This window comes from Pleurodeles waltl, chromosome 5 (assembly GCF_031143425.1).
Source record: "Pleurodeles waltl isolate 20211129_DDA chromosome 5, aPleWal1.hap1.20221129, whole genome shotgun sequence".
NCBI lineage: Eukaryota > Metazoa > Chordata > Amphibia > Caudata > Salamandridae > Pleurodeles > Pleurodeles waltl.
In genome coordinates, this window is record NC_090444.1 from 1,586,922,411 (window position 1) to 1,586,950,369 (window position 27,959).

General features: G+C 42.7%; 1 protein-coding gene and 1 long non-coding RNA gene across 3 annotated transcripts in view; one reads left to right on the plus strand and one right to left on the minus strand.

Moving 5' to 3' along the window:
• Positions 1 to 17,916, plus strand: part of LOC138296599 (uncharacterized) — a 433,062-nt gene extending 415,146 nt beyond the window's left edge. The window contains exons 3-4 of the long non-coding RNA XR_011203868.1: positions 10,584 to 10,728; positions 17,121 to 17,916. This is a non-coding gene — a long non-coding RNA (uncharacterized lncRNA). The remainder of the gene's footprint in view (positions 1 to 10,583; positions 10,729 to 17,120) is intronic.
• MBOAT2 (membrane bound O-acyltransferase domain containing 2) overlaps positions 1 to 27,959 on the minus strand; it is an 841,228-nt gene that overhangs the window by 290,184 nt on the left and 523,085 nt on the right. The gene's annotated exons all lie outside the window — the stretch shown is intronic.

The following is a 27,959-nucleotide window of genomic DNA, read 5'->3' on the forward strand; positions in this document are numbered from 1 at the left end:
ACATGGAAAGTTGCACGTTTGCCGATAACTTTGACTGCAAGCAAACTTCTTTTTCCTTTTGTGTCTCTCCTTCAAGCTCACTGCAGCGCTTTGAATCGGCTCCCTAATGTCAACTGTTTTACTTTTAATTTTCAGTTTGAGGGGCAAGAAAAGTCCAGTTAGTAATTTACAGAGCTAATAGCTCTAACTCGAACAAACACTATTTTTGATTCTTTCAGGCAGTGCCTTTTTAACTTTCTTCTCATGCAGGAGCTGGGTGGCCGATTGCCAGCGGCAGATGCACATAGGATCATTTACTTTGTTTGGAAGTTTTCTAGTTTAAAGGGATCTCGCACTCTCTCTACTGCACAGAAACTAGCTCCCTCCTTCGATTCTGGGCCGCATCTTCACACGGAATGAATTCCGCCTTTTATCTTCCCGCACACAATGTACACTCTTACAAGAGACGAAAAGTCAGCGTTGGCAGTCCGACAAAAGCTGCACAAAGCTAGCCAATTAACAAAGGATGTATTATTTTCTAGCCTAAGCTGGGCACACATCACCGAGGATGTTCACCGTGCACATATACTGCAGCTACCGCTTTCATTCTCTCCGTAGGCCCCCTTTGTTAACAAGCAGCGACACGTACAGTCCCCTTCGTGAATGTGCGCCTTGCGCCGGCGTTCACGTTATTTTTCCACACAGAGGTCAAGGGGTGAGGGGTGTGGGACCGGAATCCGGGCAGCAAATGGTTGTGCATCATTAAACAAACTGGATCATCTTTCATCTCTCACAACTGTGCCACCGCTTGCTACTTTTACACCTGACAAATCAAGACCGGCGCCTGGGTCAGTGACAAAAAGGGGGTGCAAGTGAGGGGATGAAAAAGCTGAGCTGTTTGTTGGAATTCAGTGGAGCCAGCTGTCTCTTGAAACTTCATTAACAGAAACACATTTACTTATTTTTCTATTGCATACCTCAGCTATTTGAATTTAAAAGAAAAATAATTTCTCTTCAAGAAGGAGAATATTTTCATATTTAGTAGGGCAATGAAATGGGAGCCTTTCTCATTAAGTCACAGCAACGAAGTTTATTGTTACAACCCTGTCCTGACAGCTTCCCAGTCTGGTCTCCTAGTTTACCTGCCCACTTCAACCCCAACATTCCTAGCCCAAATACTCACCTAAATTTGGAGAAGAACCTTAAGGCAGAGAATCTTAAATTGTACTAGGAGCAACATATACAAAGGAGCAACATATACAAAACAAAAAAAAGATGCCGACCCAAGTATGACATCCTCTCCTCAAAAATGTTATATAAAAAAATAAATACAGAAACGTAAAGGAGAAAAGTTTAATGCGAAGTTTTACAGGAGTCAGGGACTAGTCAGGGGTTAGTGGGCCAGATGGTGAGATTCAGGAATGATTACGCCAGCTGTCACCAAGTACACCACTTTAACATTTGACTTTTGTGGCGTGTGGGCAAGCTGTCCGACGATTACTCAGGGAGCTGGTGGAGACTCATAAATCAACAAACAGCAAATAAAAATTAATAAGCTGGTGTTCAGTCAGTACGTTGTTTTAACCTAAGAAAAACACTGAAATAAATACACCGCCATATATAAAACTAGAATTACTACACATAATAGATAAAGGACATTTCTTGGTACTAATGGGAAAAGTACCTCCGGGATTAGAGGGTTAGTCTCAGAAGAAAAAAAATGTCTTGGCCAGGAGCCCTGTGAGAGGGGGATCTCAGTGATATTAAGTGGGGAACCGATAGGCCACGCTCCTGGCCTACCCTGCCACTGTCTCCCAGAACATACTGTACAAATGAATCCTGTACCACATCCTGCATAGAACGTATCTCACTCCTGCAAAGGTTAACCGGTTCTTTCACTGCTCGGATGCCTCCTGCCCAGATTGAATACGTGAGGATGTGAACTTCATCCACATGCTTTGGTCCTGCCCCCAGCTACCCTGTTACTAGCTGCTGCTCGCCTCTCCCAAGCCATTCAAGTTCCCTCGCTATCCACCTGGGGCACATGCACTCTTGTTTACTGCCTGTAGGAAGTTGGCTCTGTATGTACTATTTCAAAGTAAGAAATAGCATGCACAGAGTCCAAGGGTTCCCCTTATAGGTAAGATAGTGGCAAAAAGAGATAATTCTAATGCTCTATTTTGTGGTAGTGTGGTCGAGCAGTAGGCTTATCAGAGGGTAGTGTTAAGCATTTGTTGTACACACACAGGCAATAAATGGGGAACACACACTCAAAGACAATTCCAGGCCAATAGGTTTTTATATAGAAAAATATATTTTCTTAGTTTATTTTAAGAACCACAGGTTCAAGATTTACAAACAATACTTTAAATGAAAGGTACTTCACTTAGGAACTTTGAATTAGCAAAATAGCATATACAGTTTTCACACAAATGGCAAATAGCTATTTTAAAACTAGACACTGCAATTTTCAATAGTTCCTGGGGAAGGTAAGTGTTTGTTAGTTTTGCAGGTAAGTAAACCACCTACAGGGTTCAAAGTTGGGTCCAAGGTAGCCCACCGTTGGGGGTTCAGAGCAACCCCAAAGTTACCACACCAGCAGCTCAGGGCCGGTCAGGTGCAGAGGTCAAAGTGGTGCCCAAAACACATAGGCTTCAATGGAGAAGGGGGTGCCCCGGTTCCAGTCTGCCAGCAGGTAAGTACCCGCGTCTTCGGAGGGCAGACCAGGGGGGTTTTGTAGGGCACCGGGAGGGACACAAGTCAGCACAAAAAGTACAACCTCAGCGGCACAGGGGCGGCTGGGTGCAGTGTGCAAACAGGCATCGGGTTCGCAATCGGATTCAATGGGAGACCAAGGGGTCTCTTCAGTGATGCAGGCAGGCAAGGGGGGGGGGGGGGGGGGCTCCTCAGGGTAGCCACCACCTGGGCAAGGGAGAGGGCCACCTGGGGGTCGCTCCTGCACTGGAGGTCAGATCCTTCCAGTCCTGGGGGCTGCGGGTGCAGTGTCTTTACCAGGCGTCGGGTCTTTGAAGCAGGCAGTCGCGGTCAGGGGGAGCCTCGGGATTCCCTCCGCAGGCGTCGCTGTGGGGGCTCAGGGGGGGTCAACTCTGGCTACTCACGGTCTCGTAGTCGCCGGGGAGTCCTCCCTGTGGTGTTTGTTCTCCACAAGTCGAGCCGGGGGCGTTGGGTGCAGAGTGCAAAGTCTCACGCTTCTGGCGGGAAACGTGTGTTGTTTCAAAGTTGCTTCTTTGTTGCAAAGTTGCAGTCTTTGCGGAACAGAGCCGCTGTCCTCGGGAGTTCTTGGTCCTTCTAGATGCAGGGTAGTCCTCTGAGGCTTCAGAGGTTGCTGGACCCTGTGAAACGCGTCGCTGGAGCAGTGTATTTAGAAGTGGGGAGACAGGCCGGTAGAGCTGGGGCCAAAGCAGTTGGTGTCTCCGTCTTCTCTGCAGGTTTTTCAGCTCAGCAGTCCTTCTTCGTCTTAGGTTGCAGGAATCTATCTTGCTGTGTTCTGGAAGCCCCTAAATACTCGATTTAGGGGTGTGTTTAGGTCTGGGGGGTTAGTAGCCAATGGCTACTAGCCCTGAGGGTGGCTACACCCTCTTTGTGCCTCCTCCCTGAGGGGAGGGGGGGCACATCCCTATCCCTGTTGGGGGAATCCTCCATCTGCAAGATGGAGGATTTCTAAAAGTCAGAGACACCTCAGCTCAGGAAACCTTAGGGGCTGTCCTGACTGGCCAGTGACTCCTCCTTGTTTTTCTCATTATCTCCTCCGGCCTTGCCGCCAAAAGTGGGGCCGTGGCCGGAGGGGGCGGGCAACTCCACTAGCTGGAGTGCCCTGGGGCGCTGTAACAAAGGGGGTGAGCCTTTGAGGCTCACCGCCAGGTGTTACAGTTCCTGCAGGGGGAGGTGAGAAGCACCTCCACCCAGTACAGGCTTTGTTACTAGCCACAGAGTGACAAAGGCACTCTCCCCATGTGGCCAGCAACATGTCTGGTGTGTGGCAGGCTGCTAAAACTAGTCAGCCTACACTGGTAGTCAGCCTACACTGGTAGTCGGTTAAGGTTTCAGGGGGCACCTCTAAGGTGCCCTCTGGGGTGTATGTTACAATAAAATGTACACTGGCATCAGTGTGCATTTATTGTGCTGAGAAGTATGATACCAAACTTCACAGTTTTCAGTGTAGCCATTATGGTGCTGTGGAGTTCATGCAAGCGCTCTAGCCTGCTGTAATCTCTGTGTGGGCTTTTAACCATGCCCACCGCAATCCCATCAGTTTCATTGGTTTGTGGGCTTGCCTTTTTAAAATTCACCTGATTTCATTTGTGAAAGACGTGCATACATCATACCTTTTCTGTTTTTTTACCATCCTCAAGCGCATCGGCCAGTACCTGAAAACATACAAGGTTCCATGTTTTCCACATGCCTTTAAGACTCCATTTTATTTTTATTTCCTACACAGCGCGATCTCGCTGGGCAGTAGTCGAGCGCTTTACATAACATTGAGCCTGTTACACGGATCATTGCATAACTGCCGATATGTTTGACTGTGAGCAAACCTCTGTTTCCTTTTGTGTGCTTCTTCGCGCTCATGGCGTAGCACTTTAAATAGGCTCGCTTATGTACAATTGTATTAGTTTTCATTATCAATTTATGTGGGAAGAAAAGTCCGGTTAAGAATTTACAACGATAATAGCTCTAAGTTGAGCAAATGTGAGACCCATTGCGTTGCAGATGCTTGTTATAACTCCCTATCTATCTTCTCAGCTTTTGCCTGGAATATTCAGTAATCTTCCACTTTTAAAAATAAATACATAAAGAAAACATACTGTTTTCATCTGTATTTAGCTGTAAAAATCAGTAAAAACGGAAAACTGTGAGCCTTATTTATAATATGTACAAAACTAAATAACTGTGTCAAAAACCTATGATATTGGTATGGCAAACATGACTTATTTTTAACAAATGTGCTCCCTTGTTGCTTTTGTTTAGACTTTTGTTGATGGTAAATTTGGAAGGAACGCAGTCCCTATTCGATATTCTGATGGGATGTTGTTGGTTGTTTGTATATGAGATTGACCACACCTTGTCCTCCTTAAGATCGCTCTCACAAATGAAAATTTATCTGTTCAGAATTAACATGCTTTATTTGTTATGCAGTGATTCCAAGCATCTTTACTCCAATGTTACAAAACAGGAAAATTGTGTAAGATTTATTGTGCTATTTGTTTAAAGATGTGTAAAGATGTTACTGTTTATTGCTTATAACTGTACTTAGTGCTATATTACCCATCCAATTTGGCAACATACTGTCATTGATAATGTAAATTATCTTTCTGTCTTATTTTGATATGCTGCTTTGTCTCCCGAAGGCTGATTGTTTGGATCAATGTGTCATGCTTGCTACTGTTTATTAAAATGCAAAAATAAAGCTTTAAAAAAAAAAAACCCGTGTAAAGATTTTGTCATATGGCACGTGTTAATCACGTCTCTCATATTTAATATATCCACACAATGTGGGGACGGACACAAAATGAAAATGTGGCAAATATGCACATGGACAAACATTATTGGCAATTATTAAACGCATATATGATCGCATGTCAAACAATAATGTTGTTATGTAAGGCTGGAAGTTGTACAGTTTATAAACTAATACAATGTTTCAAACTCCCCAAATAAAAAATCTAAATTTGAAAGGAAATGGATGTTTAATAACACTTCAATCTTACTGATTCTGTTTTTTAATCAAGAAAAAGTAAAATGAGAAAAGGTGTAATTTTGATACTAAACTAGAAATCCACGGGGAACAAATTAAAACATTCAACGTATAGTTGGCAGAATGACTTGTCAGACTGCAGCTGAACCACAATACTGCAGCACCCTTGCAGCTCAGCCACAGTAATTAATAAAAGACTGACTACAGTGCAGACAAGGCATGGACACTTCAATGAAGAGTGTAGGCCTTCTTCTATAAATTAAAGGTTACACATCCAAATGATAGCCGTGCCTGTTTTTACTAAATTAACTGCACAATAACAGTTTCTTCCGAGGTGCCCAATATGAATTCGGATTTTCATCAGTTTTTCTGTACCCGTGGCATGTTCCAAGGTACATGAAAAGGCCTAGTGTCGCCATTTTGAAGGTAAGGTTGTGCAATATGCCTGAAATGTTAAGCAATCAATAATACACCGCCGTTCCCCAGGACATTCCTGCTGAGGACTGTATTGTTGAAATGTTCTCGTGATTCTGCCTGAGCAGACATAATTCATCATGCTGGCATTTGGCCTACATCAAGGTAGGCCAACCCCTGAGCTCACGCTGACTTTTTAAAGTTTTGCTGTACACTCAGTTTTAGCCCTTATGTAAATGAGACCCCGAGGGTAATATAACAATGCGCACGTGCGAACCGCAGCTCTTCAGTTATTAGGTGCCAATACCAACTGGATCCCTACGAGGCTAATAACTCAAAATGACATTTTCCAACCATTTTGTAGTACTTCTCAATATGTATGGATGCTGCAGAAACGCAAGGGTTTTTATTTAAGGTGATAGTTTTACACAGACATATCGAGATAATACGATGCTTTCCACTACAAACACAGGGCCATAAACGGAGACCCGCCACTGGCGTTTCTAAAAGGGAGGGTGGCAGATGGGCCCCCATCCCAGCGCTGTCATGCCCCCTTTTCATGCCCCACCACCTCTGCTGCCAGGAGGCGACACAGATAAAACATTGACACTGAATCCAGCCCATGCTAGTCACAATAATTTCTTCGACTAGCCTTAATTTTTTCAAAACAGTGCTGTTGGTTTAAAATGTTTGAATCTGATTTTGTATTATATATATATATATATATATATATATATATATATATATATATATATATATATATATATATATATATATATATGTGCAAGGAGGTAAATATATATATATATATTTTTTTTTCAGTGAAAAAAACAAAGGTTACAGGGACTTTATAGCTAGGCTCACATTTTAAACATACAAAAGCATAGAAATTCACCTGTTATAGCTTGAGTTATCTCAAGTAACTATAACTCATGCTCTAAGTTAACTATCATTCGCGCCCTCATCATGCAGTTGTTTTTCCCCAAAACTTTACTGCAAATATTACACTGATATTATCAATTATGTCATGAGTGCCATAATTTGTGGGGTAATTAGCAATATATAGCAAGGCAGAGAGTTATATTTACCTTTTTTTTTAAAGTGAATTTCTATGTTTTTTAAACACAAAGTAATTTTTATTACTATATGTTTATCCAAACACTGCTGCGCACGGCCTTTGGCTGTGCATCGAAGGGGTTTACCACAAGGCCTGGCCTATGGCTAGGCTCTGCAGCCATCCCCCTATAACCACCCAACCCTGCGCTGCGCAGAGCCTTTGCCCGTGCTTGGCGGCGGTTGGCTACAGTGTCTGGCCTGTGGCCAGATCCTGTGGCCAACACCACTAACCACCCCACGCTGCGCACAGCCCAGCCCTTGGGTGTGCGCAGCAGGAGTTGGCCGAAGCCTGTCTCTCTGGGTGTGCGAATAGGTGTGAGAGGGTGTATCTGGGTGTAAGAGTGTCTGTCTCGGTGTGAGAGTTGCTGCATCAGTGTCTTTGTGGAACTGTGAGTGGGTGCATCAGTGTGTGTGGGTCTGTGAGTGGGTGTAAGGGTTTCAGTGGGGCTGGGAGTGGGTGTGTGAGAGTGTGAGTGGGTCTGTGAACAGGTGCATGAGGGTCTGAGTGGGTGTGTAAGGGTCTGAGTGGGTGTGTGAGTGGAAGAAAGAGAGAAATTGAGAAAGAATGAGAGGGAGAGAGATAAAGGTTTTGTAGGCCTTGATGAATGATATACTTAGAATGAGATATTTCTGGACAAATTGAAAAAAAAAATGGATTTGGCAATTAAAGAGTGAGATCACCTTTCAGTATGGACCTTAAACTTTTGAAGTTTAAAAGAAATTAAAGAAGGAAAATGACCACAGACACACCCGGAGTAGAACTCTCAATTTCCAGTGTGAGGGTCTGTGACCTTAACCTTTAGGCCATAGGTGACTCCTTACTGTGAGAGTGTGTGAGTGTGTGAGTGTGTGAGTGTGTGAGTGTGAGTGTGAGTGTGAGAGTGTGTGAGTGTGTGAGTGTGTGAGTGTGTGAGTGTGAGTGTGAGTGTGAGTGTGTGTGTGTGTGTGTGTGTGTGTGTGTGTGTGAGTGTGTGTGTGTGTGTGTGTGTGTGTGTGTGAGACAGGACCTGGGGGAAGCCTGAAGGCCTCCACGGTCCTAGCCGGCTCACCAGCCCTGCGGAAGCCGGCATTGCTCCCACAAGCAGGGAGCTGCTTTAAATAGCAGCTACCTGCGTGCGGGAGCTATGTTTTCATCTGTTACCCTGCATGCATATTGGCCTGCAGGGAAACAGATGAAAACTCCGCTTTCTGTCAGCTTCAAGCAAAAGCAAGGAGCTTTGTTCTGGGGCTGGGCGCCCCAGGATATAGCAAGAGCAGGCCCTGAGAGGGTAGCGGTCTCGGGGGCTATCACTTGCTCCTCAATGGGGGCCAAGTGGCCCACCTTCAGTGAGTATTGCCCAAGGGAGGTGATAGTCCCTGGGGCCTGGTGTCTGAAACGGACCCCCCTCATTGTTATATTTTAGCCCCGGGGAGGTGGAGGTACCTGGTGCTGCGGAGGGCACGCACCTCCCAGCTTAACATATCACATTGGCCTCAGGGAGATGGTGGCTCCCGGGCAGGTGGTCTGAAACAGACCCCCACCTCATTATTATATTTTAGTCCTGGGGAGGTGGTGGTCCTCTTGGCTGCGGGGGGGCCACGCAGCCCCATGCATTGGATTTTAACTTGTGCCCTGGGGAGGTAGCGGTCCAGAGGGCTGTGGGAGGCCTGCATGGCTCTCCGGCATCCATTTTGTATACATCCTGTGGGGAAGTAGCGGTGCCAGGTGATGCCGGAGGGGGGAAGGTGGGGTGGGGTGTGGCAGGTGCCCCTCTCTTCAACATTTTAATGCCCCAGGGACCTGGCCCACCCAGGGGCATCCTGAAACAACCGTGAGAGTCTGCGCTTAAAAAAAAAAAACATTTGGGCATATCTGTTGATTTGCCAAAACTTCTGCTAAAAATTTGGCGGTCTCTCTGCAACCCCGGCAACAGAGCTAAGGTGTCAGGATGTCCCTAGCCTGGCCCATTTTTCTTTTTTTAATCTTTTCTTCAGGGACTCTGCTGAAGCCGATTCCCAACATGGCTGCCAACACTTCCTCGTTGAAGTGTTACAGCCAATCAGACCTCAGCACAAGATTGGGAGGGTTCGCTGAGCCTTTGCGTCCATATATATACACATTTGGATTTTCTTCAATTTCTCAAAAACTACTGAACGAATGTACACCAAATATCAAAAAGGTCGCTTCCTGGACAAAGAGATACCTTTCTGGCAAATCTGGTGTAATTCCGTCCAGTGGTTCGGGCGCTATTCCTCTTCAAAATCCCTATGGAAAACTGGATGGGGAAAAAGCATTTTGAGCCCCCGCTTTTTCTCAGCCCCCGCTTGACGGATCACCCCGAAACAGACACTCGCCAAAGTGAGCACAGTATTTTCTTGGAGTATTTTGTCAAGATTGATCAAAAAGCACTAAAGTTATTAGCAAAACAAAAAATGCTTTTTCTATAGAAACTAGGTCCTAATTATAACAACCTAGTGGTGCCCACCACTAATATCTATGGATAGATTATTTTGTATGTTTTATTATAAGGAGCTCTATCCGTGGCCCAACATGTGCCCTCCACCTCACCTAAAACTCACTTCTATAGACAACCCTGATGACATTTTTAAACTTTTAAATGTAAATGTATACAATTACACATCTGGAGTGAATATCATTAAAAATAAAATTATAACCCTCAAAGTTATGTGACTGCATTTTGTAGCTTCCTGTGTTGTTAAATGTACATTTGATTGTAAAGTTGTAAGACAGTAAAGGTAATAAATGTCGGAACTATGTGATGGCCACTGAGAATCTTTTCTACACATAAAGATGTTATCCCACGTTGCAACCCTGTTGCTAGCTCCAACAATCAGATGGGTGTTCAGCTACGTGCTTGAAGGTTATTTAGATAATCACTAATGACAACAGAATAAGACAACAGATATGTTAATAAAATACATAAAATTAGATTTTGCTAATATTGTATACAATGTGGTGAGAAACTGTGAAGAGTATTTTGAGAGGAGTAAGGACATCACTGTAGGTAGGATTCATTGTTGAAGTGAGATTTGAAAGGAGTTTTAAAGTGGGGGAGATTTGAGAAAGCTCTGCACTCTGTCCTCGGGCCAATTTCTTTCCAGTCCTGGCTTTTCAAATATGTTCTGGGAGTTGTAATCAGGGGTTATTACCAATAAACTAAATGGAGTAACACATCTGATTATTGGCAAAAGCAAATTACCAGAAACATGTAAGTGCTGTGTCAAAATGCATACTGAACAGGTGGACACATTTACAAAATGAGTAATAGTTCTGCTGTGCATTTTGGGACCCAATACTGCTCAACGAGGACTTGCTCTAGCCAATGTCTCATGGAATTTGTCCCATTCTGTTACACAGGATTCACCTCACTTTTGCCTTTGTAACTGGGATATGGCTGCTCCTTCGGCCTCAGTCAACTTGGATAGATCTCTTTTCCAGTGATAGATCACTAGGTCATTCAGACATTTCCAGCACATGCTCAGTTGCCGCTGTGTTGAGCAAGGTAAGATCTATTAACTTATAAGCCATCTTATTGTGTTTTGTTCTCACTAATTTGCCCATCAGAATTTCTTGGGGTTGCATGTAACAGTTTTGCTGACCACCTGCCCTGTGTGAATGCGGACGTCAGTCCAATATTTCTGTACTGTGTGGCTTATCCAGGGCATATGGATGAGATCTGTGCCCACAGCCAAGTATCTTGAGCATGTGTCAAGAGTTGAGATTAATGTTTTGTATGTGACAGGGGGCAGGTATGTGCAATCAATCCACTGTATTTAATCAATTTAAACTTGATATTTCTGGAGCTCAGCTGCTGATATTCTGATACAGAGAGCCATTCCCTGCCTGTCAATCTGCCTCTGAGTCCTCAGCTCATCTAGTGCTCAGTGCTATCATGTCTACTTTAGACATTTCCATCAGTGCATATTATAGTAGCGTTATGGCTCATCTACCCCTTCTTAACATCAGTTACTCAGATAACGCTGCATGTGTCTGTGGCATACAAAGTGGAACACCCCATGTCTGTCTGAATGGGAGTGTTGGAGAACAGAAAGTCTGTCAATCGAGTACCTCCTATGGTGGATGGAGTGCTGAAGAACGCAAACACTCATCCCCAGTCACAAATCTGGGTTTTATCATCGCTCTTTTGCTCACCATGCCACTCCAGTTTGGACCCAGGATGCTTATTTACGGTCCAGGGATGGCCTGGTAGTTTGGGCTGGAGTGTTCCCATGAGGAACAGGGTCAAGGCTGATTTGCATATGGATGGCTCCAAACTGGGGTGGCATAGTGAGCAAACAAATGATGCATTAAACCAGGTTGGTGACTGGGGGTGAGTGTTTGCATTGTCCAGCACTCTGTCCATCATCTTTTTGTGTTGCTAAAGTTGCCCTAAGTGGGAAGGGTGTGCCTAGACATGGGTCCTATGCTCACTGTGCCACTGGATTCAAGTTAGCCTGGCTGATGAAGGGTGATACCCTGAAACCGTTCCCAGGATGCTTGCTTCCGGTCCAGTGAGGGCCTGGCTTGGCAGTTCGGGCTGGACTCTTTCCATGGGGAATAGGGCCAAGACTGATTTGCATATGGCTGGGTCCAAACTGGGGTGGCATGATGAGCAAAAGAACAATGGATTAAACCCAAATCTGTGACTGGGGGTGATTGTTTGCATTGTTCAGCACTCCATCCATCATCCTTTTGTGTTGCTACGGATGTAACAGTGTCATTGCCCCACACACACACATATATCCCATTCATACATACATCCCCAAACACCCTAGTCATTTTTTTTTTTTTCCTCCCAACAATAGTATCTGGCTCTATGGACATTAGGCTTAAAGTCAATAAAGCTGGTCATGGGGATGTCTAGTACTACTGCGAAAATGGCATGGTCTTCCGTAGCTCACAATGATTTTCATATATCAGAAGCAGCTCTCACTACAGAAAAGGTTGAAGGCCTCTGTTCTAGAAATTGTGATACCACAAATGTCAATTAAAAAAGCAATAGATTTAAAACCGGGGGTTATTTTGGATTTAACCCTGCTAATTGTTGATGCTGACAGTATGACCTCATTTTGACATCTACACATCAGTTGGGTTTTAAAGTATCAAATGATTATAAAACAACATCTGCAATCTGCAGTTATCCATTCATTCTTTAAAAAAGTTGGACTGTTGTAAATATCTTCCTGAAGGATCAGTAAGTGCCAGTGGGCCCCAAACACTTGCTCACACCTGTGATACTCCATCTGATTGTCAGTAAACAACTTTCTATTGTTACCTTTGCCTCATTATACTACTGATCCATATATGTATACATTCATAGCCTTGAGAAAGGTCTAGGCCTGTGCACCACAGGGTGCAAAAGGCATGTTGGCTGTACCTTAAATACTGAGAACTGAACAGAAGCTTCTAGGGAATAAAAGAAGCACTTTGTCACAATTCAAAGAGTTCTTGCTGATTAATATAATTGTTTCCAACGTCATGTTTAACATTATGTAACCTATCAATGGTTAAAATATTGTGGTGTGAGCATTCCATTGTACCAAAATAATTTGTGTTACGGACTCAATCAAGTGGGCTAGGAATACCACTATCTACTAACTACCATGCCTGGCATTAAAGTGACTAGTCAGGTTTTTGTGCCCCTATCTTCTAGGAGTCTACAGAACAGCATGTCTTTCAAACAACAAAAAACAGCTTCACATTAGAGATTTCTATCAACGTCAAAAGACTTAAAAATGCTGCAGATCACAACGAACAGCCTTGACTGCCTGTATAGCACAACATTTGAGAAGGCTGCATTGCTTCAGCTCATCCTCTAGCTATAATTTATTATGCATCTGATGCTAATTGCACAATTTAAATACATATAAGTATAACTTAGGCAAATATAGAAAGATTCCAAGGCCTTACCGCAGGTTAACAAACAATGTGGTTGGTTTGTAAATGTTGTAACACTGAAATCCGGTAATGACAATATCTTAGCAGCCATCTATTTCCCCAACAGTGACCTTGATAATTACATTTACAAAACCTGGCTCTATGCGAATTTCTGCAGCAGTGGTCAACGATACCGCTCAATTTTAAATGCCAATTCATACAAGTATGAAGTAGACAATGTTTACAAAAGTCACATGGATAAAACATAGACATGGATATAACATGAAAAAATGCAAAACTATTATTACTGATACCACTCAAATGTGTTTATGACCCATTGGCAAGAATAGAGTTATCTCAATAAATTTTCCTATTCCAGTACTATTTGAATTTGCTACCATGAACATGAAATGCCAAAGTTGACTGCACAATTTAACTTCAGATTAGTTCTCACAGATGAGTTAATGGATCAACACCTATCTCATGGCTGCACCACTTGTGTGCCCAGGACCAAATTTCATACATAAACTAAATGAATGAACAAATTGCTCAGCGACAGAGCATGGCAAATGTAATTAATGGTTCAGTAAGACAAGAAGACAACAAAAAGGTGGTAGATGGGATGCTTGATTTAATACTTCTAAGGCCCTAGCACTTCTTCTAAGAGGCATTCCATTCCAGTGTTGTAAGTGACTGGGGTTTTAGCTGAGGGGCTGAGAAACCACCTCAAATAATAATCACAATCCTTGTCAGGGTGAACCACAAAAATCACCTAATCGAAACATAAGAAAATGATCATTATAATGGTACATAATTTAACTGCCAAGAGATTATATTCCTGTAATTGCAGGACTAAGAGTACGATTTTTCAGTTTACGGAAATTGACAGTGACTTCAGTCTGAAGCGGATCAAAAGAACATAGTGATCGGGAAGCTTCAGTGTGGGGCTTTACTAGAGAGTGACAGGAGACACCTGATTTGACAACAGACACCCAATTGTTTTCTGGAAGTATTAGTTAGCATTGATAGATCATGAAAAATATCTCAAATGGAAGCGCTGAGATGTGTAGAATGCACTAGGGAGTCTAACACAGGTTCATGGGGGCCTGATGCATGTCATTAAAATAACTTTACATGTAAGTAATATAAATGGACCTTATTTACATAATGATTACTCAATCTGGCACTCATGAAACTGCGTTAGACATTTGAGTGTCTGGATATGTACGTTAGGTTGGTAAGGGAAGAGTAACATATGCAGCAGCTATTGACAACACACACAACTAAAGTTTCAAACTACACAAAACTTAACAGTAGAAAGTGATTGTATCTGTCAGTCAGCAAGGTAGTGTTTGAGAGGCAGAATGCACCATCCCAAACTGGATATATGAAATAAAACCATGTGCTGTACAGTTATAAGGATACTGCAAGTCACTGGGGACTCCAGTGACCATACAGTAGATAGAATGAGGCCAAAGGCTACTTGCAATATCCTTTATTCCTTAAAATACATGATCATGCCATCACTCTTCGCACAAACCACTTAAATCCCTGGCGGGTTTGCTTGTTTGAATGAAAGAGAAAGAATGTTTGCAAACAAGAGAAATAAAAGTAGAGTCTGTAGTGCAAAGTAAACCACCAAAAAATAGGTATTTGCTTCAAAACGATATTACAAATCAATGTAATACAACACAGATTTTTTAAAAACTTTGTAGCTCAGAATTTGTACAAACATTCAGAGAAACCATAGATTTCCTCTCATGGCCTTAAGAATGCAAAACAAAAAAATAAACATGTTATCATTAATATCCCATTTCTGCTTATCACTGTTCATCTAGTAAAAAAGAGCAGAAGAAGGAAAAGGCAGATTTTATTTTCAGTTTTCTAAGTGCAACTTTCATTATACTCTGTGACCTGCCTTCCTCCTAAGGTGCTGGCTCTGCCAGCAGGCACTGTGACATGAGAAATCATCTGTAATAATTTATAAAAGTTAAGCAGCTAACAGGTCTTCATTACAGGTGACTAGGCAGGTCACAAGATGGCTGCAAGAAGAAAATTCGAGATGGGAATATTAAATCAAAAGCAAATGTGGAGGTAAGCCTAATTTAGGATTAGTTTAAAATATGACTGCGTTCAAATTGAAACACTGCAAAAGATACTCCTTGAATGCGGGTCTCTTGATGCTGTCTGAAAGCCCAAATCCATTCAAGATTAATCAATCAGGGTAAGTAAACCACTGGTGCTGCACTAAAAAAAGATTCCCATCTTTAGATCATTGTTATAAAGCTTATACATCATCCAAAGCCTGGTTCCTATCTCAGGTTTGTAATTTAAATGTGCACATATCCTTTTGTTAACTTCTAGGAATTTCAGATAATTTAAAGACTAACCTAAGCATCTGGCAAAATGATGAACAGTAATGGTGATGAAGACAGTAAATACAAATTCATGTTGACAAATATTGTTTTATACGATACTGTAATGTCACGATCAGGGGTGTAGCTTTTAAGGGGGGGTATTTGAGCTGTGACAAGCCCCCAAAAATGCATTCTCTAGTAAATTGTTTCATAGAGGTGCTTTAAGTCTCGATTTGTGAGGTGTTTGTTGGATTTCACTTGGGATTTTTTTTACATATAAGCACAGACAAAAAAACACACACCATCATCTCTGTTTTAAAGGGTTTAAGATGGTTTATTTTACAAAACTATTACGTTTTAAGTTTCACTAACAATCTGCACTCCTCCCTTTCTACTGCTCCTTAAGCCCTCCCCAGCACTACATCTCATATAATGAATTTTAACCAACATGATTGTTAGGAACTCAAACCCACACCTCCCTCCAATTTTTGTGGCCATTCTACATCCCTGTTCATGATATTTTCCGATTTTTATATTCATTAAAATTTGCTAGGATTACAATGAGAATCTGAAACAAGTGTCTTTTTATCTGCTATTATTGTTACGCTTCTGGAAAGCTTTATAACGCTTTACCAGACTAATATGTTTGACCTGGTGAGGTACAGTGTTCCATTCCGCCATCAAAAAGAATCAAGTGAATTGTCAAAAAATCTGAAAATATAGTCTTTCCTATTGTCAGAGGTATCTCACCTTTAACTTTGAGGATTTCTAGTTTGAAGTTCGAATTTCATGTATGTGCTTACAGATGTAATTTGTGATTTTGTAAAATGTGGTTTCTCCAGGAAAAGACTTAAATTGCCATGGTAAAATACTGTGTACTTGTGGTTTTATCTCTCATGAACGGCAAAAAATACTAGACTAATATAAAAAAAAAAACACTCAAATGCAAAAATATTCAATGTACCTTGACACTATAAGTGCTACATAACTAGAATTACAATATTTAGCAAAGCCCCTGAGGTGGAGGGAGGGTTTTATTTGAATACTACATTAATTCCAAAGGGTTTCCCCACTTAATCCCCTTGAGCTAAGGTGCAGCGGAGAAATGGTTGCTACCTTTGACATCGCAATGCTGATCTATATGTGACTATACTGGAAGTATAATGTGTGAAATGTTGACAAACTAATTGTGAAGTGGTGCACTTGAGGTGCATTCACTGTAATGAGGAAAAGAAATGTGTAGTATAACCATATTAATTGAAATATAACTATTGATTATGACTTTATAGTAATCCGTATATTAATAGAGGTGTTTACCTTTGAAAAGATAATGATGTTCATAACATATATGCACTAAATGTTATAAGCTAATATTGAGAAATATAGTTCTCCATCATATCGGCTTTCATGTATTAACAAGTTTATTTGTTTTGCAATTATTGTAACATGAAGTTTAAATAAGAATATCACTGACAAATGCAAAATCAGTATGTTCTTCTAAACATGATTAAAGTGAGGAATTATAATCCTGTATTGGCCTATCCACGCTAGGCCTGCTAGGCCCAGGTCTCCATAATGTAGGAGACTGTGATTTTCATTTCTGCTAATGTGTCATTTCTTTCCAGGTACCTCTCACATAATGCTATTGTTTTACTCATAGATAACATGAGAAATCAACCTTGAGGATGGTACACAGAGAGACTGAGACTGTGAAGACCGGTACTATTCAATATGTTGCAAAGTCGTACAGGAGACCAAGGACAGTTACCTTCCCCAAAACGGTCTTCGGAACATCTGTCCATGTTCCAAAGGTCTGTTGTGTAATGTGAGGAGATTGGACCACATGATCTTCCGATCCTTGGGTGTTACCAAAGGACTAATCATTGTTTTAACTAGGCCTTTACCTCATTGATTACAGGCAGAAGATTGATTCTCCTGGAGAGGAGAGGTTCAGACCTCTTTTTCTTTGTTCCCACATTTTCCCAATGCTTGCTGAGAGCACTTAGATTTTCTTTGACCCATGGGAAGACTCTTGACAGAGCATCTGATATGCTGATACCTTCCTTTCTTAACTACTTTAATTAGCTTTATTTTGCCCCAGATGTCCTTTTTCCAAGTAATTTTTTTCCTTTATTTCTTTTTTATCTTTTGTTCCCATGTTTTCTAGTTCAGCTCATGTCAAATAGTGGCATGGTGTTTAGGGAGGTTTCCGTTTGTCCCAGCTTGTTCAATTGTGTGTATCTTAGCACTAATGTGTAACATATTGGCTCAATGTTCCTTTTCTGGACACCAGATTTTACTGTTGATGTTCTGTGTTGCTGTAACAGAGTGTCTATGTTGCTTCATGTTAATTTGTTTAAATTTCTTTAAGCACTTAGGATAGCCTATGGTAATCTTGTACCTTCACAGCCTATTTTGAGAATTGCTTACATTAATTTGAATATTAATTTGTAATAAAACCCTTTAACTTTATTTTCAATTTGGGTTTTCATTGAATGTCAAAACTGGTTATGCTGTAAATTGCCGTACCACCCAAAAACCCATATCCACCCTAAACTGTAAACAGTCGTCTACCGTCCAAAAACCCATACCCACCCTAAACCCTAAAAATTCCCTTGCAGCCCAAAGGCCTATACCCACCCTAAATCCTAAAAATTCTTGTACAACCCAAAAACCTATGTCCACCTCTGTGTGTGTGTGTCATATATATATATATATATATATATATATATATATATATTTTACCTAGTGATGGTCGCCACAAGGTAGATATAGTTAGGACCTAGTTTCTAGAGAAAAAGCATTTGTTATGCTGCTAATAACTTTGGTGCCGATTGATTCTTCTTCACAAAATTTTCCAAACAGGACTTCACTTCAGTTTCTGTCTGGAAAGTTTTGATGGTCCATCAAGCGGGAATCGTGAGAATGGGGTGGGGGTGGTTTGTTCCAAAACACGCTTTCTCCATTCAATTTTCTATAGGGATTTTGAACAGCGATAGATCCGAAACCACTGAATGGAATTAATCCAAATTTGGCAGAAAGGTAGCTCTTGGTCTAGAAAGAGGCCTTTTTTGTTATTTGGAGTACATCCATTCAGTAGTTTTAGAGAAATGAAAGGAAATTTTAATTTGTATAAATAGGGACGCAAATGATTCATGACCCCTCCCAGTCTCATGCTGAGATCTAATTGACTGACAACCCTTCAACAAGAGTTACCCTGACCCCTTAGCGTGGGTGGTAAGGCCCTGCAGCCAACCCCTGTGGTTGTATCAATCAATCAGTCAGAAGTTGTAGAGCGCACTACTCTCCTGGAAGGTTCTCAAGGGCGCTGTGGGAGGGGAGGGTCAGTCCTCTGTGCTTCAGTCTAAGAGTCAGGTCTTAAGTTCCTTCCTGAATTGAGGTAACAATGGTGACTGTCTGAGGTGAAGAGGCAAGGTGTTCCAGCTCTTTGCCATGAGGTAGGCAAAGGATCTTTCTCCAGCTGATGTCTTCCATATGCAGGGTACGGTGGCTAGTGCCTATTGAGCTGAGCGGAGAGGTCTGGCAGGGGAGTAGAAGGTGATGTGGTGGCTGAGGTAGGTGGGTTTGTGGTCGTGGAGAGCCTTTTATGTGTGGACGAGGAGTTCGAAGTTGATCCTTTACTCGACGGGGAGCCAGTGGCAGTCTCTTAGGTGTCTGGTGATGTGTTCGCGGTAGGGGACGTCCAGGATGAGTCTGGCGGAGGCATTTTGGATGTACTGTAGTTTCTTCAGGTTCTTTTGGGTGACGCTGGCATAGCGGGCGTTGTCTTAGTCGAGTCTGCTGGTGACCAGGGCGTGGGTTACCGTCTTGCGGCAGTCAGTTGGGATCCATTTAAAGATCTTCCGGAGAAGTCTGAGTGTATGGAAACAGGAGGATGTGACAGAGTTGACTTGGCGGGTCATAGCAAGCAATGAATCCAGGTGGAAGCCGATGTTGCGTGTGTGGTTTGTTGGTGGGGGGTGGAATAGGGGGTGCTGAGTGTAGCAGTCCGCCAGAAGTCATCCCAGGCTGATGTGGAGGGTCCCAGGATGAGGATATCAGTCTTGTCGGAGTTGAGCTTTAGGCAGTTCTCCTTCATCCAGGCAGTGACGTCTTCCATCCCGTTGTGGAAATTCTTCTTGGCAGTTGTAGGGTTTTTGGTCAGTGAGGTGATCAGCTGGGTGTTGTCGGCATAGGAGACGATGTTCAGTCCTTGGTTCCAGACGATGGATGCGAGCGGGGCCCTGTAAATGTTGAAGAGTGTGGGCTTAGGGAGGAGCCCTGGGGTACTCCCCAGCTAATCTCCGTAGGTTCTGGCAGGTATGGCAGGAGTCTGGCTCTCTGTGTTTTGCTGGTCAGCAAGGAGCGTATCCACTGTAGGGCCTTTCCGCAGATGCCAGCTGCGTGGAGTCTGGAGCAGAGGGTGTGATGGGAAACCATGTCGAAGGCTGGCGATAGGTCCAGTATGATGAGGGCTGCTGTTTGGCCGTGGTCGAGAAGTGAGTGGATGTCATCTGTAGCTGCAAGGAAGGCGGTCTCCGTGCTGTGGTTGCTCCTGAAACCTGAATGGGAGCTGTCCAGGATGCTGTTATCCTCAATGTGTTTGCGAAGCTGTGCGTTGATGGCCTTTTCGAAAGACCTTGGCTGGGAAAGGCAGTAGAGAAATGGGACAGTACTTCTTGAGGTCCAGGGGGTCGGCTGTGGGTTTCTTCAAGAGCAGGCGGATCTCGGCGTGCTTCCAGTCCTTGGGGAAGGAAGCCGTCTCCATGGAGCAGTTAAGAGTGTGGCAGAGCTCGGGTGCGATGGAGGTGTTGGCTTTGTTGAAAATGTGATGAAGTCAGGGATCAGTAGGGGCTCCGCAGTGGATGCTGCTCATGATGGAGCTGATCTCGTCCATGGTGAGGGTGGTCCAGCAGTGCAGGATCTGTGATTGTTCAGAGGATCTGAGCTAGAGGGATATTGGTGAGCTCGGAGGGTCTTGGGGTCCGAAGTTATCGTACATGTCCTTGATTTTTCGATGGAAGAAGGTGGCTAGTCTGTTGCAGAGATCCTAAGATGGAGGGATGTTTGACATTTTCAACTGGGGTTTGGCAAACTCTTTAAGCATGGCGAAAAGCTCTTTGGTGTTGTGTGCGGTGGTGCAGATACGGTCCTGCAGGGTGATTTTCCTAGTAAATCTTATGAGGTTATGGTGGGATTTGATGCTGGATTTGAAGGCTGAGAAGTCTTCCGGGGACTTGCTGTTTCTCCATTTTATTTCTAGACATCTGCAGGTGTGCCTGGAGTCCTGGAGTGCAGGGCAGAACCAGCTGGCTTTCTTGAGTTTGTGTTTAGCTGAGGTCGTTCTGAGTGGTGCTAGGGTGTTGGTGCATTCGGAGGGCCACTGGTGAAAGTTCCGTGCTGAGATGTTTGCATCTGTGGCAAGGGGAGGCAGTGACTTGCTAAGGGTGTTGGAGAGCTGTTCCTCAGTGATCTGGTTCAATTTCTTACGTGGGGAGCAGAGGATGCGGAGGTGGACGGTAGGTGTGGTGATGGAGAAGTGAATGCAGTAGTGGTTGGTCCAGTGTAGCGTGGAGGTGTTGTCGACTGTGATTTTGTTGCTGGCGAAGAAAATGATGTCAAGTGTGTGTCCAGCGATGTGTGTTGGCGAGGTGACCAGTTGCTTGAGGCCTATTGTGGAGAGGTTCTCAAGCAGGGAAGCGGTGTTGCGGTTGTTACAGATGTTGGTGTAGTAGTTGAGGTCGTCGAGGAGAAAGTAGTTTGTGGAGGCGAGTGCGTGGGGAGATATGATGTCGACAATGGAGTCGCTGAAGACTGGGCGGGGCCAGGTAGCCTGTAGATGAGGGTGCAGAGGGAGGCAGACTTAGGGGTGATGTGGATCTGGAAATGGAGGTGCTCCATGAGGAGGGAGTGTTCTTCTGCCTTGGTTGTATTAACGTAAAGTAATGAAAATAACCATAGGTCAATAAAACCATAGACATTCACTGAAAAGAAAAAAAAAAGGGTACAGGGACGTTATAGCTAGGCTCACATTTTAAACATATCAAACTTAGAAGTTCTCCAGTTATGGTTAGAGTTACCTCAAGTAACTATAACTCGTGCCCTAAAGTAACTATAACTCGCGCCTTCGCCATGCACTGCTAATTACACCACAAATTACAGCGCTCATGACATCTTTGATAACATCATTGATAATATCACTGTAACATCTGCAGTAAAATTATTGATCAGATAACTGTGCATGACGACGGCGTGAGTTATCTTTACCTTAGGGCATGAGTTATAGTTTCTTGAGATAACTGTAACTGATGAATTTCTATGGTTTGATAAATGTATAATGTGAGCCTAACTATAACGTCCCTGTAAGCACACACACGCACACACACACACATTTAACAGCTTTTACTCACATGCAATATAGTTACAGTTAACACGATTTTTGTGGGAAAAGTAATCCGTGGTAAAGAAATGTTTGTTGTAAAAAGAAATTGTGGTAACTAACAGTCTTTCGTTGTAAAGACATTTTCATATAGAGCTTGCGTTGTAAAACCATTTGTTGTTTAGCATTATAAAAGCTGTTTCCCAGACTGGTTGCTTGTGGAGCAGAAGGTATCCTTCATGATTCTTTGACATTCAATTGTCTCCATAAACTGCCCCCTAGGTACTTATATACCACGACTCCAGCATAAGTCACCTCGTAAGGTGTGGGCTTCTGGTGTCTGAGGCCCCTTCTGTTATAACAAAGTGCCCAGGGGGTGCACAAAGCGGGTGCAAATGACCGATGTGCCCTGGGGCACTTCCTGTAATACAGCCACTGGAAATTTAAGTCATGAGTAGATTTCCTTCAGAGGGCACAAAATGCGGCAGTTGCAACTATCTTTGCCTAAATCCGCATTTTACAGATCGTTAGAGTAGCTTCCTGTCTGACTGCATTGATGTGAAACTCTTGTGTCGGAGGTGCCACCTTGGGGAAAAAACGTCACTGAGCTTTATTCTGAGAACTCTCTGAAAGGCATCACTGACCCTTTCACTATGCCAATCCCCCCACAAACAAAAAAAACCTTTTTGAGGCTGCCACTGAAGTCCTGGGGTGTTTGCACACTCCTTAATGTACATCAGCTCCTTACAGCCTCCAAGAATGAGATGACCATTCACTCAGTGAGGTGGTTTATACCTCGTCTTCCCTGCCACCATATGATATTTGCTCCTCAATAAGGGCCGGATTTAGATTTCGGGATACGGGTTACTCAGTCACAAGGGTGACGGATCTCCCGTCCTAGAAATATAAATCCCATTGGAAATAATGGGATTTGTATTTCGGCGGACGGGATATCCGTCACAGTTGTGACGAAGTAACCAGTCCGCCGAAAACTAAACCAGGCCGTAAGTGGTGATGTGAAGGGAGTCGATAACGTGTGACGCATGGCAGATCACGTCGGTGGGCAGGTCTGTTGTGTATTAATTTTGAATAGCTAGGTCAGCTAGACTTCCTCTATAGGCTTGTGAAAAAAACACCATAAGTGCCAACAAGGAACTTCCAAAGCACAGATAAGGCCCGTTAAGTGGTCCTCAGATTTAATCTTTCCGCCTGAGGAAGCCGGCCCTTCTCTGTGATGGCTTCTATTAATACGAACTCACTTCTACTAGATATCAGGCTCTCAACCTCACTTGAAATGTTCAGGAAAATACATAACACGTATTTGTTTGGTTATGCAATTTCCTAAGATTAGCGTCCGTGTCTGTGGTGCTTCAAAAATAATGCCAGTCAGACTACCAATGAAACTCCGTGGGGATGTGCGAGTCCCATAAAATGCAAAAATGCACAAGTGCACTCAAAACCTAGATGGTAGCCTACGATATGTAGATCTCCATTTTTTGGTTCATCAGGTTATAAGTACACCCAAGTGGATAGATGCAATTTAGTGTGCAGCATCCACCTAGCACAATGACTCGCTCCCCAGGACCACCACGATGAAATTACACTCTTCCTACCTAAACGTTCTACAAAACTCTAATGCAAACTAAGGCCTTCGGCAGCTCTTTTTCAACAACATTAAAATCTATCTTAAGCCACAACATGCGACCTTCAGTGTCTGCCCTTCCTGCTGAGGCGAACTGTTCTGACAGGCTTCCGGCGATATTAGCCCTGTTTATCGCGCGCCTCCACAACGTCTTTAATATCCCTGCTGCCTTTTTCCCAGCTGGGCCTACTCTGTCTCGGGACTTATTTCTTTTTACTTATCTATATTTTCTTTATATCATTCCATTGCCGTTCTACTTTCTGACAACCAGCCCGTTTTTGTGTGTCGAGTCCTAGATATGCTGTGACGCGTTCGCTTCATCATCCCCCTTCCCCGGATGTTTTTTAATGCTGCATTTTGTCTCTCAGTTCCCGGGGATTGCGAGGAGGCCAGAAGGCGCATCGCAGCACGTGCCGCGGCCAGATAATGCCCTACACCCAAGTCAATGACGTTAAAAGCGGTTCGTGCGGCGCTATCTGATTCTTACAGCCTCAGAGCTCTCTGGGATTGTACCGGGGGAGGGGAAAGCGCCTGAGAGCGGCATCGTGCGCGCGTGCAGAGATTCCATTTGTATAGGAGCTCTCAGTGCTGCCAATAGATAAGCAGAAACAAAAATAACCGTGAAAAATTGAACTGCATTTGGCCGGCTGACGTCATCGTCTGCGCACAAAATCTGTCGTCATTTTGCATTCCCTCACTGCGGTTCCCTCTTTCGCTGCAAATTAAATTATGTTTCTCACACGGAATGCTATTTCTAAATGGTGAAATGTAAGAATAACAATATCTGCAACAACGATCATTTATTATCAGGATAATACTTAGCACAGTAATAACAGGTGTTAAATATTAACCGGCTTAACTCGTACATTTTACTAAACCTCGGGAAAATGAAGGACCTAGTGGAACCACAAGCATATAAATCTGTGACCGTTATGTCACACACAGATCTCCACAATTGATATGTTAGTTCAATGAGATATCTCACAAGTAAATTTGTGACTTTGCTAACTACTGATGGACTTACTAAATATTTACTCTTAATATCCGATGATTCATGGATCGCAGGTGTAATGTTTTGAGGATGGTTTCTCACCCAATTCAGAAGCCAAAGTTTTGATAACTGAAAACAGTGTGCTTTGTTGGGTAGTGGCACACAAAGATAAGGTGCTATTGCACTGATAACGAATATTGTACTCTGATATATGACCATATTATGGCTATAAAAGCAGTGGTGATTAACAGACCTCCCCCAGAGAGCAACAGTGTACCAATGCTGGCTGCTCACAAGCAAAGCCCTGACTTGAGTATTGGACTTTGGAACACACTTCTGCAGCTTTAGTAATGTCCTGAAACACCACACAGAACCAATCAAAATTAGGGACCACTGGGTATCCCTACTACCATAAGGGTGGCTATCAAGTAGACCACTAATGATTATGAGACCACGAATTAGATGCTTCAGAATCAGATGTTTTTTCTTTGTCCCATAAACCTCATCTAATGCAATTCAATACAGGGTATATTACACCTGAATGCACACCCTCTGCTATATCCAGGGCCACTTTGAATGAATGTGGTGTAGTATTTTGGTTGCACAAATGTTAGAGGTGTTTCCAAGGTGATCACGTAGTCTAAAACTTTCCAGCTTTGCTCACCCTTAGCGCTAGTGTTACTTTGCGCATTGTTTCAGTTCTCCTAACCGAACACACTTTCCAATAAAACTGTTCACTCACTGTCAAGCTCTTGGGCGCTGTGAGTGACTGGTGGTGCCTTGCAAGTGCTATTGGTGTTCTGGACGTTAGTACATCCCTGCATAGATTTTACCATGGGTGGCTCAACATTCCGAGGGAAGTGCCGGCCAAATTAGAAAAGAAGTTAAAATGGTGAAAATGGCAAGTATGAAATGTTATAAACAGCTAGAAAGTGCGGATTCTCGCACAGACCTTTCGCTTATGTTTTAGATTTTTTCCAAGAAATACGCAAGGGTCACTAGAAAAAAAATGTTGCAAATCCCCCATTAATGTATAAATGTAACTAATACAGTGTAACCCTAGTTATCATATAGCATAGGAATGCTACACACGAAGGGGCTTTTACAGTGGGAAGAGCAAAAGAGGAGCAAAAAATCTGGTATTTAGCATCAATGGAGGTTACTGTTAAGCAAAGGAAAATAGGCTACATACACTTCATATTGGATACGTTCAAACGACCTTTAATGCTCTATTAAAGCTTAAACTTGGGTGCAACTTCTGAATACTTTTACGAGGGATACTAACACAGTGTGTCTGAAACTCTTTCATCCACGCCTTCACCTAAGTGTTAAAGATTGTACCGACAGTAAAGCACAATACATCAGCTTTCAAAGAAAAATTCCAACATGAGGTGGCACAAATAATGTCCAACAGGAGGCACTTTCGGATGGGAGCAGTCACCAGACCTATACAACATTTACTTAGTGCACATGCACAAACTATACTGTCTCTGGCTAATTCGTTTGAATGGGTATGCACTCACCATATTTAGTGAAATACTTCTGCTTTCCTATTTGCCTAAGAAACACGTTCAAACCTAGCAATCTGAGTTAATTCAGCCACACATTTTTACATTTATACTAATTTATGGGATTTCCTATTTATTTACACGCAAAAAGATTTTGCATCAATGATTGCTTTTTATTGTGAATTATTTGCAGCATTTACTTCTGATTATATTTGATGTTGAGCGATTGCTAAGTATGGTCAGTCTGAGGCATGGACTGCATCTGACCTGTTAACATTTGCATTCTTCCAAATACCTCACTTTATTAGAGTTTTTAAAATTAGTGCATTCTATCAACAGAATATCCTGAAAGTCCAGCAATTATTGTCTTCTTACAGCATAATGTGGGCTGACACCATTTATTGACCATTTATTGAGAGTCAAGTGAATTCAGAAGCATATTTTTGCTGTGCCTATTGAGTGGGAGGCTAGGACTAATTCTTAGAACATCTGCTAATATCTTGGCTGCAATGGTTTGTAAATCCATTTTTAAATCCGCTTTATTTTTTCCGTCTTCATCCAAAGGAGATCCGTAAAAGCCTGGCAGTGAGTACATACATATTTACATCACATTTTGTTTCAGAAATTGAAGAGCTACTGGTTCACCATTTCTGTGCAGATGATAGGTTAGGACCTAGTCTCCTGCTATATCTTCCAACGAGTAAATTGAGAGCTGTAAAAAAGAAAGCTGCAAGTACCGACACTCCAAAATGTCTCTAGACAGAATAGTGGGGTTTGCTGACAAAGGGCCTGATTTAGCTAATGAGGAACGGTCACAGATGTCCTGTCCGCCGAAATCTAAATCTTTTTACTTCCTATAGGAATTTAGATTTAGGTGGATGGGATATCCGTCACTGTTGTGACTGAGTAACCCATCCTCCAATATCTAAATCAAACCCCAAGTTTGCTTCTTTTGATATTAGTGTGGCCCTGAATAGGGCAGCTTTCACTTCATGTGGTTATTGTCAGAGGCAAGTTAACAAATCTAATAACCTGTAACAGAGCTGTAGGTAACATACGTAAAAGAGGAGGTCTGGAATGAAGAGAGTACTGGCATTGCTAGGTGCTGGGTCTGGCCGCCTTTGAACCAGGAAGGGTTGGTTCATGGAGTATTATGGAAATATTGTTGAAAATGAACACTGTATGTACAATTCAGACTCTGCATTTCCCCAAGAAATGTTTGCACAGCTTCCTGCTCTTGCAGAAGAAGCTTGCAAGGTGAATGTGATTTGGGGCATCATTTAGAGTTCAGCGGACAGATTTCATCATCACAAACATGGCAGATGTCCTGTCCTCCTTTTTAGAAGTGCATTATATTCCATGGCACTTGTAACAAGGCAGGCAGAATATCCGTCACATTTTTGGCAGAGTTAGCTGTCCCCAAACTCTAACTCTGGCTCTAAGACATGATGCCTAGAGAAACTATCATTAATTTCGTGACCAGCATGCATACATCATGCCCTGATAAATGGTTTACTCCCCTTTCAAATCTGAAGAGGAAGGACCAATAAATATGGGTTTTCACTTTGCTTGCAAACTTTACTCATTTACATTAGTACTCTGATGCACACGTTATGTGAGCTGCTTTGAAGATGGGAAGGTTTACTACTCATCTCTAGTGCACAGTTTAAGAGGTGGTATTCTCTTGGTTTGTGTACGTTTTATTATTTTTGTATCTGTTTATTTTATGTTTTTTATTGTTTTGATGCCATTATGATGCTGTAGTGCTTTAGTGATAACTGATTTCAAAGCAGTATGTTATACGCTGCACTTTTATGTTTGTATGATAAGGGGCGCGTGTGTATATGGTAAGACTTCTTTAAATTGTTTTATATTGCATCAAGCCTTACCTTGATCGCTGTCCAACACATATTATTGTTTAGGTGGAATGTGATCATGATATTTGAACTTTGTAAAGTTCTGTTTCAAGTATAATTATT